The sequence below is a fragment of the Megascapheus bottae genome, chromosome 20 (assembly GCF_031878675.1).
Source record: "Megascapheus bottae isolate mThoBot1 chromosome 20, mThoBot2.hap1, whole genome shotgun sequence".
Classification (NCBI taxonomy): domain Eukaryota; kingdom Metazoa; phylum Chordata; class Mammalia; order Rodentia; family Geomyidae; genus Megascapheus; species Megascapheus bottae.
In genome coordinates, this window is record NC_143528.1 from 21,369,247 (window position 1) to 21,385,663 (window position 16,417).

The following is a 16,417-nucleotide window of genomic DNA, read 5'->3' on the forward strand; positions in this document are numbered from 1 at the left end:
ATTTCAATGGACTCAGCAAATATAGGATACATAGAAATCCCTGTGCAGCTGGGTGCTGGTAGCTCACTCTTGTAATCCTAGCTACTCTGGAGGCCGAGATCTGAGGAGTGTGGGTTAAAGCCAGCCCAGGCACTCCAAGTAACCACTACAAATCCAGAAGTTGTGCTGTGGCTCAACGTCATAGAGCATTAGCCTTGAGCTGAAGAGCTCAGGGACAGCACTCAGGCCCAGAGCTCAAGATCAAGAAAAAAAGAAAGAAAGAAAAAGAAAGAAAAAAAATCCCTGTACATACTCTGTACTGAGAAAACTTATCTTAAATATAATCAATAAAACACAGGGCTGGGAGTCTGGCTCCTGGGCCTCCACCAGCAAGCAGTCTTGCCTTTATAGCCGAGGCAGGCACAAGGATATCATGGAAATCAGGACAGTGGCAGTTGGAATTGTGGCAATCAAAGGGGTGGAGAGTGAATACTACCTTGCAATGAACAAGGAAGGAAAACTCTATGCAAAGAAAGACTGCAATGAAGATTGCAACTTTAAAGAATTAATCCTGGAAAACCATTACAACACATATGCATCTGCTAAATGGACACACAGTGGAGGAGAAATGTTTGTTGCCTTAAATCAAAAAGGGGTTCCTGTAAGGGGGAAGAAAACAAAGAAAGAACAAAAAACAGCTCACTTTCTTCCTATGGCAATAATCTAGTCCTGTGTGGTGTATAAGAAACCAGTTTCAGCAGGGAGATTTCTTTAAGTGGACTGTTTTCTTTTTTTTTTCTTTTCCTTTCTTTTCTTTCTTTCTTTCTTTTTTTTAAGTAACCAAGAAAGGCTGGAAAACTACTGAGAAACTGATCAAGCTGGACTTGCGCATTTTTGTTTAAGAGACTGCATTAAAGAAAGATTTGAAAACTATACACAAAAATCAGATTTAGTAACTAAGTTGTAAAAAGTTGTAAAACTGATTGTACAATCATGGTGTTAGTAATGTTTTTTTTAAATTAATTTACCCTTCAGAGTATGTTAGATTTGATTATCTGATGATTATTTAAATATTCCTCTCTGCTTATCAAATGGCTGCTATATAATAAATAATAATAATAATGATGATGCAGATGATGTTTTATAAGATATGTCAGACCTAAGAAAGGCTGCTGGAATGATCTAATCCATCCAATACTAACTAAGAGATGGGCAGCATTTATGATGCTTTCCAATGAAAAATCATAATCGAATCAGAAAATAAGGAAATCTTCTCAAAAATCCTATTATGGAATTGGATCAAATAAGTTGTTTCAGAAAAAATTAATAGGCTTGGAACATGCTTGCACCTATTAACAAGGAAAAAAATAATCCCAGTGTTGCTCATATTGAAAAGGTATTGCAAAAGTCTTTAAAAATCTTGTATATAAAATAGCAATAATGATGATAATGCTGTACTTCATCTCACTTGCCACAGAATAACATTTTATAATCCCCAAAAGTGAAACTCAGAAATCCTTTAAGTTTTTTTTCAAGTAACATAATCTGTCTTTTGTATAATTCATATTTGAAACTTTGGCTTTTAATAATGTTCTTACCACAAATAATCATACTTTTCCCCCTCCTGTGTTATAGCATTAAACTCTATTTTAAGTTGTATTTGAAAAAAAAAAAACAGGGCTGGAGACGTGGTTCAGATTGATGAGATACAATTATAACTTACTCTAATGGAGACACTTAAAAAAAAAGCCAAGGGGGCCGGGAGTTTGGCCTAGTGTTAGAATGCTTGCCTAGCATGCACGAAGACCTGGGTTCAATTCCTCGGTACCCCACATACATAGCAAAAAGCCGGAAGTGGTGCTGAGGCTCATGTGGTAGAGCTCTAGCCTTGAGAAAGTCCAAGGATAGAGTTCAGGCCCTGAGCTCAAGCCCAGGACTGGCAAAAAAAAAAAAAAAATTAAAAAAAAAAATAAAAAGCCAACACTTCTTATTGATGGTGATGTAAATTGTTACAACTTTGAACAACTGTTCTTATATATTAAAGTTGAAATATAATATATATCTATTGATCAGTCTATATCATCTATACGCACGTATCAATTGCACTCCTAGCAATATTCAACCGAAATGCATATCTAAATGTATCAAAAGACATTGATAATGATGTTCTTTTGTGTGTGTGTGTGTGTGTGTGTGTGTGTGTGTGTGTGCGCCCTGGGGCTTGAACTCAGAGCCTGGGTGCTGTACTTGAGCTCTTTTAGCTCTTTTGCTCAAGGCTAGCACTCTACCACTTGAAACATAGCTCCACTTCTGGTCTTTTTGGTAGTTAAGTAGAGATAAGAGTCTCACGCAGCTGGGTGCTGGTGGCTCACACCTGTAATCCTAGCTACTCAGGAGGCTGATATCTGAGGATCAGAGTTCAAAGTCAGTCCAGGTAAAAAAGTCTGTAAGATTTTTTTTCTTCAATTAGCTACCAGAAAACTGGAAGTGATGCTGTGGCTCAAAGTGGTAGAGCCTTGAGCAAAAAAATTCAGGGACAGAGTCCAGGACCCAAGTTCAAACCCCATAAGCAATGGAGAAAAAAGTCTCATGGACTTTGCTTCTTGGTCTGGCTTTGAACCATGATCTTCATATCTTAGCCTCTTGAATAGCTAGGTTTACAGGTATGATCCCACCAGTGCCTGGCTTTTGACAATAATGTTCTTACAAGATTAGTTAGCCAAGAAAGAGAACAGAAGCCTCTTAATTATAGACTGGACATATACATTGTGCATGTGCTCACTTGGTAACATGTTGTGAGGAACCTAGAACCTGTCTTAAGAATCTAGAATCTCCCCTTCCAGCACAGGAAAGAGGTTTTCTGAAAAGGGAACTTTCCCTTCTCTATCTAGATTCCAGACCTGGAAAAGAAAGATTATGTCTGGTCTCTTCTTGAAGCTTTCACCAGCTAAATTCATAGTGCAGGAAGAAAGCATAACATCTAGCAACACAGCTGCGCAGACTTTTGTCCTACCATTGTCCTCTATTTCAGTCCCAGAGAGGGTCATTTGGCTCTTGGGGCCAAACAGATCTTGTTCCAAGGCCATTGTATGTACACCAAGCCTTTGAGCTCTTCTAAAAAGTGTCTCTATTTTTGACATCCCCCATCTCACCCCGTTGTAGACGAGAGGGGCTCTTTGTAAGCCTCTCCATAGTGCTGAGCCCATGGAGGATCCCATCCTGTGATTGTCTCCAGTTCCATGATATCTCCCCTTCTCACATTAGTAAATTTGCTTGTCCTTTTCCTATTTAATCTGTCAGTTTGCTCCAGTGAGCCGTTACAGAAAAAGATTAGAGGAAAAAAATTCCCTTCATCCCTTTGAACTTTTTTTTGGGGGGGGGCAGGGGTTGGTCGTGGGGCTTGTACTATGGGCCTAGGCGCTGTCCCTGAGCTCTTCAGCTCAAGGCTACTGCCCTACCCCTGAAGCCACAGCCCCACTTCCGGTTTTCTAGTGATTAATTGGAGATAAGAGTCTCTGGTTCTTTAGTTGCCCGGGCTGGCTTTGAACTACAATCCTCAGATCTCAGCCTCCTGAGTAGCTAGGATTACAGGCGTGAGCCACCGTGCCCACCCCGTTGGATTTTTTTTTTTTTTTTTTTGCCAGTCCTGGGCTTGAGCTCAGGGCCTGAGCACTGTTCTTAGACTTTCTCAAGGCTAGAGCTCTACCAATTGAGCCACAGCAGCACTTCCGGCTTTTTTCTATGTATGTGGTACTGAGGAATTGAACTCCGGCCTTCGTGCATGTTAAGCAAGCACTCTACCACTAGGCCAAACTCCTGGCCCCTGGATTTTTTTTTTAATATACTTTTTTTAATTAAAAAGTAGGTTTAAAATTTATTTATTTATGTGCTTAGACCTGGGTGGGACAAGGGAACAGAACAGTGCTGCAGGTGAAGAAGAAAACCACTATTATTTTAGGTCAAGTGATATAAGAATCTACTAATTTCACTGCATGGTAGCTTAAAAGTTTTAAGGCTTTTCCATATGAATAAAGAAATTCTTTAATAGGTAAAAGAAAAACCCAACGAACTATGGAATATTAACATATGTTAAAGATCTTACTGATGCTCTATTCTCAATAATTGAGAAATATCTCAAACTGTTTTTTAAAATCTTCCTTACTTATTGCTTTTTTTAAAAAAAAATTTGGGTTACTTTTCAAATTAGTGCTAAATACCAGCATTAAGTATATTAACATTCCTCAGAACAAATGTTAGCATGAACACAAACCTGTCCTCTTACCTAGAACATATGGTTTTAACAGCAACAGTGATAATTTCCCATGTACCAGAGATGAACAGTTTGGCTCGTATTTTTTTTCTTTTTATCTGCTACTTTATTTATTTATTTATTTATTTTTTATGACTTCAATCTGTTCCTGGTCCCAAGCTTGTAGTATGATTCTTTCTTTCTGAATGGTTCTCAAAAACGAAATGACAATCTGTAGCTATTTCCCTTTACCATGAAGGGTACTAATTTTTGTTTGGAAGACATGGGGGCAGATGAAAGTATTTGGTTCTGGGAACGGAAATTGTGGATGGATAGAATCCCATTCTGATGATTTCCACTGACATTTCCTATTGAACAATTAGCCTGTGCTAATTGTTCTAAAGGAAGCAATGCAATGTGGATTTTAATTTTTTCCAGAAAACAAATATTTGGTATTTCCAGCCCCTTTAAATCTCATATTTGGCCATTCCTTTGCCAAAGAAAATGACTACCCACATGGAAGGCTGAGGCTGTGTGTGTGTGTGTGTGTGTGTACAGAGTATGCTGATTCTGAAACTAGAATGTAAATGAGAATATAAATAAGAATATTAAGAGTGCTTACTGACTTTGTTCATTTAATAGAAAATACTTTAAAATCCAATTAGTTTCATTTTTCAATATAGCAGGAATGTCATCCCTTAAAAATGCATGACAAATGTTATAAACGATAGAACTCATTTAAAGCAAGGTTTGTAAATACATTACACATGCACAGTAAAAATCTCCAGGTGTCTCTTATTTTTGTAGTTGTTGTCAGTAGTCAAAAGTAAGCACACATGTAACTAAAACACTAAACAACAACAAGGAAGACTTGTTTTATAAAACAGACTAAAATATTGGTGGCATACTTCCTTTATGTGGATGCTCTCAGACTTTTTTTTTTGTTAGTCGTGGGGCTTGAACTCTGGGCCTGGGCATTGTCCCTGAGTTCTTCAGCTCAAGACTTCAAGACTACCACTCTACCCCTTGAGCCTCAGCCCCACTTCCGGTTTTCTAGTGATTAATTGGAGATAAGAGTCTCATGGACTTCAGTGCCTGGGCTGGATTTGAACTTGACCCTCAGATCTCAGCCTCCTGAATAGCTTGGATTACAGATGTGAGCCACCATGCCTGGCATCTCTCAGACCTTTTAACATAAAGCATGTCGAAATATCACCAGTTATTCTGGATACCTCTACTAAAAACGATTCTTTGCTTGGCCAAGCTTCATCTGGATCCTGCAAAATCCAGTTTTAGCAAAGAACCACATGTCCGTGTAATCAGAACCCCATCCTTGATATTGGATTACTTTGTGTATGATCAAGTCCCTCATCCGCCATTTTCCAGGAGATATCCCACTATCTGGCCTGTTTGTAGCAAGAGTCCTGTTAGTTCAATGTAGGCAGAATCCCCTGTGTCTCTAATGTCTCCTCTTAGAAAAATTTCTACCCCCTCACCCCCAATTTACTCCCTAACTATAAATCTCCTTTTCTCCATGACGTATTTGGAATCTACTCTTTATCCATCTGCAAGACCTCATTTCAACGTTCCCTATACCTTCAGTGGTCCTGAATACAGTCTGCTTTACCATGTGTTCATAAGCACTCTATGCCTATTTTCATTTATATCTAAGAATACCAATGATTTACTTACTGCAACTGGGCTGGACTGCATAGAGTTTCCTCCTAATCGATTACTCTGTGACTTTATCTGTGGATCACTCCATCCATGAGGCCGGAGTGTTGCAGAGAAACACTTTAGATGCTGGCCCAGACTCCTGGGTTCCATATATCAGATTCAGCCGGGCATCTCAACACCCCAAACAAAAAGATGAGTTATGGAGAAGAGCAGAGAAAGGGGATTAGCTTCACGGCACAGATAACCACAGGAAGAGGTAAAGTAGCATTTCAACCCATCTTTCTCCCTCTTCCCCAGAACACACATTTGCTTTATTGTTCAACAGGAGGGAAAATCAGGGCAGGGGAGACGCTATGCATTATTAAGCAGTTCCAGGGACATGGGGCTCATGGTACCACAGGTTCAGTCTGGCAACAGAATTGGGGGCACGAGGAGAAGTATGAATAACTACCAAATAATCCCAGTCGCAGGTGTGTTCCAGTGGTCACAGGCGGCAGGCAGCAGCCACAGCGAATCTGGCAGCTCCTTGTCCTAGGCCTTGTCAGGTGGATCTGGTAGCTTATCTGTTTGTTTGCTTGCTTCCCCTCCCCCCCCAGCATGTATCTTGCTTTTTTTAAACAACTAAGTCACAAGCCCAAGACATAAGCTGCCTAAGCAAAACAACTTTTAAATTCCTGTTAGAAGATTTACCCAGTGTCCAAAGGTCGCCACCTCTGGACCGTGCTGCACAGAAGCTAGCTCTTAGGAGGATGAATTGCTAACAGTTTCTGCTATACTTAGCATCTTGAATGCCCCCCAAAGGCCCACGTGTTAAAGGATTTGTGTGTGTGTGGAGGGGACTGGTGGGAAGTCATGTTATTGGAGATGTGCATTTTGAGGCTCTGGCTCCTTAGTGTCTTCTCTTTCAGATGCTGGGGTGTGGCTGCCTAGATCCAAAGGCACTGGGGCCAAGTGAAATGGACCTCCGGAATCACGATCCAGAATAAACCTTTACTCGGTTTTTTTTTTTTTTTTTTTGCCAGTCCTGGGGCTTGAACTAAAGGCCTGGGCACTGTCTTTGGGCTTCTCTCAAGACTGGTGTTCTACCACTTGAGCCATAGCACCACTTCTGGCTTTTCTATATGTGTGGAGGAATCAAACCTGGGTCTTTGTGCATGCTAGGCAAGCGCTCTACTGCTAGGCCAAACTCCCACCCAACCTTTACTCTTAAGTTGTTCATCTCAGGTTTTCTGTCACAGCAATGAAAGGCTGAAGAGCACAGCTTCTTTGCACTGAATTCCTTTTCATCTTGGTGAAACTTGTGTCTACTACATGCTGGTAAAACACAGAATCAGCAGTAGTTTCTCCTTGGTAGCATGGCCATTTCTCTGTGCGTTTTGAACTCTGCAGTGGCAGACGTGGTGCCTCCTGTCAATTAGGGAGGGTTAGTATGGTTATTCTTGTTTTTTTCCCTCAAGCTTCCTGGACTAATTTCAGCAACATAACAGGCATCCTTACCATGACACCTAAACTGGAGTCTTAGAGATTCCTCTCCTATCAAAAATTCCTCTTGTGACTATGGCTTTTTATTTCCTTCCAGCATCAATGCAGTTAACATTTAGTTTCTTGCAGTTGTTCCCTAATTGGTTTTCCTACCTTTAACCTCAATTCTTTCTGACTTCATATTTATTTGATTCCTAGACTTCTTTTTCTTAAGTCTTATCTTCATGATGTCATGGCACTAACCCAAAACATCCTATTATCTTTAAGAGCAATCTTAAAAACATATTTGCTTTATATATATATGAATAAAAGTATTTTGAATATGCTCCATTAACATATATGTATTTATCAAGAAATTATATGTACACATTTACCCCCACCATGTTAAGGTTTAATTCACCAAAGTAATCATGTTGAGAGATGATAAAGTCTTTAAGAGGCATTCTGGCTATAAAATATATATACACACATATATATTTATATGTGCATTTGTTGTTATTATAAGGTGATTTATAGAAAGGTTACAGTTTAGTACATTTAGGGATCTTTTCCTCTTCTTCTTCTCCTCCTCCTCCTCCTCCTCCTCCTCCTCCTCCTCCTCCTCCTCCTCCTTCTTCTTCTTCTTCTTCTTCTTCTTCTTCTTCTTCTTCTTCTTCTTCTTCTTCTTCTTCTCTTGATTTTTTTGCCAGTCCTGGGGCTTGAACTCAAGGCCTGGGCATTGTCCCTGAGCTTCTTTTGCTCAAAGCTAGCACTCTACCACTTGAGCTATGGCACCACTTCTGGCCTTTTCTGTTCATGTGGTACTGAGAAATGGAACCCAGGGCTTCATGCATGCTAGGCAAGCACTCTACCACTGAGCCACATTCCCAGCCTTAGGGATCCATTTGTTGTGGATAGATGAATGTAGTTCTCATTCTCATGGGACTAGATTAATCACCTTGAAAGCTGATTACTGCAAAGAAATCCTTAGGCTCTCTGTGCAGGTATGCCTGCTCATGCTGCTCCCTTTTTCATTCTATCTGCCATGATAAAAGGCAACACAGGCACTCAATAGAAGCCACAGAGTTGCTGGTCCCATGCTGTTATATTCCGTAGCTGTAAGCCAAATATACCCTTGCTTTATAAAGAACTTAGCCTCAGATTTTTGTTACAGCAATAGAAAAGAGAGGAAGTGTATCCTCCCATGTTAGTTAAGTTAAACTGCCTTATTTTTCAGAGTAAAATAATTATAAATAAAAGTTCTCATAGTTTTCTTCTTATAGCTCAAATGATTACTTAGTGTGACGTATCTGCAGTAATGGTGAGTAGGCAGTTATTTTTAAGTATATCCTAGCAGTACTTGTACAAGGTAGGAAGTTCATTTTGACATGTCCACATATGCATATGCATATGTACTTTGATCACACTCCCTCAGTCACTTTCTGTCATCTCCTTTCCCTCCTTCCCAAACCAATCTCAACAAGCTCCATTTCACTGACTATATATTATATTCACAAATCTATATTTTTATTTATACAGAAATTATTTTAACCATATTCACCCTCTTTTCACCCTCTTCCTTCACCTGGCAAGAATATTTAAAACAAATCCTCAGCATGGGGTCCCACTCTCCGTGGTGCTGAACCACAACTATGCACGCCTTTGGAATCGTGAGTATTAATTTTCAAATAGTGGACATGCCAGTTTAAAGTTTTCCTCTATTTATGAAACAAAAGAAAATGACAGAGTGCCTGGATCTAGTTTCTGAGGTGGAGTTCCATATGAGGGAACCCCATGCTGAAGGAACAAAGTGGCTTATGTAGCCTTCATTTATTAGCTGAAGAACTACATGTTACTAATTTAAAAGCACAGACAAAGCTGACAAAGAGGGTCACACCTTAACTGTAGCTCATGAGTCTGAGATCTGAGGATCTCAGTATGAAGCCAGCCTTGCAGGAAAGTCTGTGAGACCCTTATCTCCAACTAACCAGTAAACAGATGGAAACAGAGATGTAGTTCTAATGGTAGAGTGCTATCCTTCAGCAAGAAAGCTCAGGGGTAGTGCCCAGGCCTTGAATTCAAGCCCCAGAATTGGCATATGCACACACACATGCACGCGAGCGTAGGTGCACGTGCACACACACACACTACAGACAAGGAAAATAAAAAAAATGTATAAAGATCCTGATCTTCACTTTTTGTAATATTACAGTTTATAACCAAGAATGGTTGAACACAAGTGAAAGAATAGTTGTGAACAACCACATGGTATAATGATGTGGCGAGGTTCAGGAATATAAATGTTAGCAAGTACATGAATACTTATGTGACTGTTGCCTGTTAGACATGAGAGTGTAAATTTCTGCCTTGAGGAAGATTCTGATGATCTATAAAGTGTCAACCAATGTTGTCACAAATCAGTGGTTCATACAAATCTCATAAAATTATAGAACCTGCAGCACTTGTTATATAAATGATGAAAGAGTATTTCTTCTTTAAATCTTCAGCTGGCAGCATTTCAGCTGAATGCAAATTAGAAAGCTTAAGTGATATCTGTAGTGCTGAAAAATAGGTAGGTTTTTCATTTAAGTAAAAATGCATGGAGAATTTAGAGAAACAGGAAAATGTTTCTGCTGTTCATGTTTCTCTCTCTCTCTCTCTCTCTCTCTCTCTCTCTCTCTCTCTCTCTCTCTCACTCTCTCTCTTTCTTTTGGCAGGAGTAGGGTTTAAATTCAGAGCCTTGTGCTTACTTGGCAGGCACTCTCCCATTTGAACCACATTTCCAGTCTTTCTTTTTTCTTTTCATTATTCCTCTTTGTGGGGGAGGGGAGTAAGTGGGCTAGTCTGGCCCACAGTATTCTCTATTTATGCTTTCCTTGTGTTTGGGATGACAAACATGGACCACTATACTCATAGTTTTACTAGTTGAGATAGGATTTTACACACTGTCCCCCTCCTAGGATGGCCTTGAATCATGATCCAATCTTAGCCTCCAAGTAGGAGGGTATGTGTGAGTCTCTGTGCCCAGTTATTACTGATGTTTCTACCAAAAGACCACCAGAGAATTTATACCCAGTCTAGTCAGAGGATTAAAGGGAACTAAGCAGGGAAGAAAAAAAATGTTATCTGCATAATAAAGAAACCATTGTGCCATTAATATAAAGAGTGGTCACACAAAGAGTCTCCAAAAAGAGGAGATGACTTTGAGATATGACTAAAAATGTTGAGTCACCAAGCAAGTTATTGACATAAGCGTAGAGAGAGGAAAAAATTTAGAGTTTAGTTTATAGAAAGAGGTGCGTTGTTGAGCAATTAATTTGAGGGCAACACAGAAAGAAGTCATCGGAGAGTTCCATCCTTCCCTTCTGATCAAGAGACTCCAGGAGGAAGGACATTGGGGAGGAGCGTATATGAGAAGAGGTCACTGTGCTTGAGGTTCCCTGGGTGATACAAGTCAAGATACCCAGCAGACAAATACATAATTGACCGTGGAGTTCTCAGAAACAGTCTGGATTCAAAGTGTACCATCATTGATAACTGAAACCAAGGGTAAGATCCTTTGAGAGTGTATAGTGAGGACAGAGCAGGAGAAGGACTCCAATTGCATAGCAATTGGAAGAGCCAATATTATTATTAACAAGAATGGAAAAGCCAGGGGAGTGTATGTCATGTGGTATCTGTTGGAGGAATCTTCTTTTTTTTTTTTTTTTGCCAGTCCTGGGGCTTGAACTAGGCCTGGGTACTGTCCTTGGGCTTTCTTAAAGCTAGAGCTCTACCACTTGAGCCAAAGTATGACTTCTGCCTTTTTCTGTGTATGTGGTACCAAGGAATTGAACCCAAGGCTTTGTGCATGCTAGGCAAGCACTCTACCACTAGACCATTCTCCCAGCCCCTTAGTATCTCTTATAGACTCCTCTGGTGAAGGAACTTTTAAAACTGGAACATAATTGATGGTGAATAAGAACTCTGAGGAGGGCTGTACCTTCCTCACTCCATTCTCATTTCTCTCACCAACTTATATTAGCTATTAGTTTTTAAACATAAAATATGTTTAAAATAAATTACAAAACATATTTGTGATCATATATCGTGCCTGGAGCTTGAATTGAGGGCCTGGCACTCTTGCTTGGCTCTTTCTGCTCCAGCATTCTATGACCCCTTGAATGAGAGCTTTCTACTTCTGACATTTTAGTGATAATTGGAGATGAGTCTCACAAACTTTCCTCTGCGGGCTGGCTTCAAACTGTGATCTTCAGATCTCACCTTCCTGAATAACTAGGAGTACAAGTGTGAGTCACTTATTCCCGATTGTGGTCATATTTTATAGCTATTATCTCTAACAACTATGGTCATCTAGGTTCATCTTTCCTTGTATATTCTTGTGGTAATGCCATTCTTTCCAGTTGTGCGTGAAGAAAAGCTTGGAATGATATTAAGTAAACATTCCTTGGATCCCTCAGTGTAGAAATAAAATTTTATGTCATAGAAATGAACTCTAATCTATGGCTCAGTGCATCCTTTTGAGAGATACTTTATAATGCTATCATGTAAGTATTTTGTACTCACAAGTTCAGCCATTCAGGTTTTTATATTTGTTCTAATGTCAGAAATTATCCTGAGGTATCCAGAGAGTAGAGGTCCTTGGAATATGATGGAAATCAATCCAGAATCTCAACGCTCTCACAGAAACACTGAGACTAAATAATTGAGTGAGAAAAATACATTTTAAAAGATTCATCCCATGAATTAAGTCCACAGCATTTCATAACAATTTCAGCAAGAACGTGCAATGGGATACTGGAAGTGTGCAAATATGAGTGAGTTGAAACTGGGAAACTTATTTGTGTGGTGCCTGGAATGTGTACATGCGTGCGTACGTGCATTTATGCTGGGTTTGGGGGATATCACTTAATGGTATGTCTAGTGCCACCCCAAAGTCAGGATGGTGTGTATGAACAGCTGGTGATTCTCTTACCCCTATGAGTAATGCCTGTGTGTTAGAATGGATGCCCATATATACATTTGCCCAGTTGTGTGAATCTGAAAAATGTAACTGCCGGAGGTACATGTAGTGCTGACAGGTTTGTGGCAAGTGTGATTAAGGGTGAGAAGGGTAAGATGACTTTGAACCATGATCCCTGAGGATCAGCCTCCTCAGTAGCTAGGATTACAGGCAGGAGTCATTGGCGCCCAGCTTAGGGATGTGATCTTATTCCAGATCCCTGCCCTTCAGGCAAATGTGATGACGTCATTCTCCTCCTTTCCCTCTTCATTCAACTACCCCTCTCCCTTTGCCCCACCCTTTCCTCTTGCAGGTAGCTATTTCCTGGTATTTATTTTATTGGGCTTTGACTTAGTCTTTTTAGAAAGACTAAGTCTTTCAATTTCCTTACTAATGATACTATAGCATTCTTTCTGATGAATGAGTAGAATTCCATTGTATATGCCACATTTTCTTGATCCATTCAAATGCATTGTATACATAAACTACTTTGTTAAATGGAAAAAATGTTAATACATATCCTAAAAAAGTTCAGAACAGTGAGGAAAGGGGTGGGTTGAAAGGAATATGTGAGAATATTGACAGGGGTGACATGATCAAGATGTGCTGTATTCAGAAACTGCTTTGTTGAAACTGCTTTGTACAAGTACTTAGCGATAAAACAAATATTCAAAAAATAAAATCAAAAAGTAATGCAAGCCAAAGCAAAAAGAAAAAAAAAGAAAGATGATGAGGTTAGAAGAGGAGGGCACACAAGGATGAGAACTCAGGTTCAGTAGGAAAAAGTTCTAACAGACGCTGTGTGTCAAAGGATTGGGCTGGAAAGCGATGGTCGGGGGTGAGTGGTATCCCCTCTTTGGCGTATGCTGTCAGATAAAGTCAGGAAATGGGGTGAGCATTCAGGGAAATAGCGAGTATAAAGGAAGAGCTTGCTGGTCCCCAGTGGATCGCTGAGCATTACACCCAATTAATACGTTTGTTTTTATTGGCTAAACGATACATACTTACCAATGAAAAACAGAAATGTGGGTAAGAATAGAGGTGATGATGACTATCATATACAATCTCACTGACGGCCACCATCTAAAGGCTGTGTTAGGCTCATCAAATCATTTCATGAAGGATAGGGTCACTTCTGTGCTTCTCTGTGGCTGCCCTCAGTCTTCCCACCTGTATGCATAAGTTTGTGTGGTCCTTCAATGATGTTACAACTAGCCCAATGGCTCTTCACAGAAAGAAGTTTCCTCACCTTCGCTCTAGGAGACAAGGAGGAGCTCTGGTTGGTCCAGTGGACAAAATACACTGCAAGATTCTGAAAGGCACAAGTAAACTAAAACGTGCTCAGTTGTAACCAACATTGCATATTTTAGTTGAACCGAGGAACAGAAGGACCATTTCCTTGAAGAGGTCATGTAATTTGCTTGTAAAGTAACAAGACTCTATAACAATGGAGTCTTATTTTTAAATCACACCTAGGATGTTTTACTCTCTGCTGGAAATAGAAAGCTTTAGTGAGTCTTATCATCATGTCACTGGATGTCCATTTATGATTAATAAAAGTAATGTTTTCTTTGGCTCCATGCCTTGGTGCTAAAAATATGACCTAGCTGGTTTTCATGTGATCACTAAACTCATTATTTTGCCTAGATATAATCTTCTATTTGATGACTCAAGTAATAATGAATTCAATACAATATGTATTATGGTCGGAGAAAATCCTGGTTCATTTTTAGTTATTATCTCAGTAGATGATACGAGTCTAAATTCAAAAACTGTAATCCAAATTCTTTTGAAGCTGTGTGAGATTTGTTTGTTTTGTCTCCTGTCCTTGATGAAACAATTAACATTGTATATATTAACCTGATACTTTCCAGTATCATAGACTTTTCAGCAGTCTATACTAGGAGAAAAATGTCAAAGGGAACAGCTATGTATTTTTTTGGGAGGGGGCTGGTTTTGGGGTTTGAACTCAGGCCCCAGGCCTCATCCCTGAACCTTTGTGTTCAAGGCTAGCATTCAACCATTTGAGCTACAGCCTCATTTACAGCTTTTTTTGGTGGTTAATTGGAGATATGTATCTCACAGACTTTCTTGCCCCAGCTGGGTTGGAACCATGATCCTCAGATCTCAGCCTCCTGAGTAGCTAAGATTACAGGCGGGAGCCAGCAGCACCTGGTGGCAGCTGCTGTTCTTGAACGAATACTGTAAAGGGAATAAGCCCCACTTTTCTTCAACACATTTCCTTTCCATGGAAATCATAGACTTAAGAGGTATAAAAGTTAGTAAATCTGGCCTGAAAGTAGAATGGGGCTGAGGGCAACACAACAGAACAGTGAAAATCACTGCCTAAATAGCAACTGTTCGTGCTGAATGAATGAAGTTGGTTGACAAGAAACACTAGTACAAAAGATTTGTGCCCAGTGTGGAAGAGTGGTGTGTAAATGAAGCGAAGAATTGGATTTAATTGTCCCCGTTTCCATATTATGGTTTACAATAATCTAAAGTAATAAATACGCCATTTGCCATGATGACCTAGAATAACAGAGTGGAAATCAATTCCTTTCACTCACATGACCACGCTCCCAGGTGACGGGAGAGGTGTATGTCTATGAAGAGAACAGCTGTAGTTGAGGAGGATGGAGCCTCAAAAGGCCAAAGGCCCAGGACCACTCCCCCCCTCCCCCCCCCCTCTCTCTCTCTCTCTCTCTTCTTTGCCAGACCTGGGGCTTGAACTCAGGGCCTGGACACTGTTCTTGGGCCTTCTTTTTTTTCATATATTTTTTATTGTTGTCCTTGGGCTTTCTTAAGGCTAGAGCTCTACCACTTGAGCCACAGCACCACTTCTGGCTTTTTCTGTGTATATGATATCGAAGACTTGAAGCCAGGGCTTCATGCATGCTAGGCAAGCACGCTACCATTAGGCCATGCTCCCAGCCACTCAGTATCTCTTCTTGACTCCTATGTCTGTCTTATGCTCGTGATTTTCATTCACCCTACCCCCACACACATGCTTTGAAATCTCAGGTTTTCCATGTGGATCTTGGTAGTCTTTGCCTGTAATCCCTGGCTTAAAAAGGTTAAAGCAAGAGGATCACAAGTTCAATGCCAGACTTGTCTATGTAACGAAACCAAGTTTTAAAAACAAACAAAAAACCTCCTCCATTGTTCCATATTTGTTGATTTCCTGTTTCATCCATTATCATGATTGAAGGCAGGCTTTCTTCTCCCCTGGTGATGAATGATGGACAATACTTTGTGTTCATATATAATAAATGTTTACATCAGTAACTCATATTGGGTTGGTTCCCAGTTAGACAATGGGTGTCCCATGAACAGACATCGTGCCTTACTCTTCTTAGCTGACAGCACTGTCAGGTCTTGCCTGGGCCTTGCAACTAGGAAGAAAGCAGGTCTGCCATGATACCAACATTCAAGAGTAGAAACTGGCACAAGAATGAAGACATGGAATCAGTTCTCACAGATGCGAAGCTAGAACTAGAATCAGACCCTTCTGACTTCCCACTTGCCAGCCATCCCCACCCACTCGGAAGTCTCCCAAACAGATCAGCCTGTGTGAGAGGCCTACCTCTCCCTTCCAGAAACTTTGAGGGGCCTACCTGCTTCTGGAATGAAAGTCATTCCAAACATAGAATTTGAACCTCCACAATGGAGGTCCTTAGATTACTGGAAAGTTGATAGTTACAAGATGGAGAATTCTCCAGAATCAGGAAAATGGTGTGTCTTTGTCCCTTTCTGTAATGTAATGGACTTCCAGAAATGAAGACTGCTATTCCCCAGTGACCTATCACCAAGGTCCATCTTATGTGGAAACATTCTAGATTGCTTTTCTCCAACTGGAAATGTAGCTAATTCATGAAACTCCACTATTTCCATTTCCTGACATGTTTCTTTACAAGGGAATTTTATTACAACAAATACATGAGGAATTTCCTAGGTAACAGAAATAGGTAAAGGGTTATGGCAGGAATTTCTGTGGAAATGGAGGTACTGACCTACCAGGAGGAGGCTCAGGGCAGTTAATATCAGTG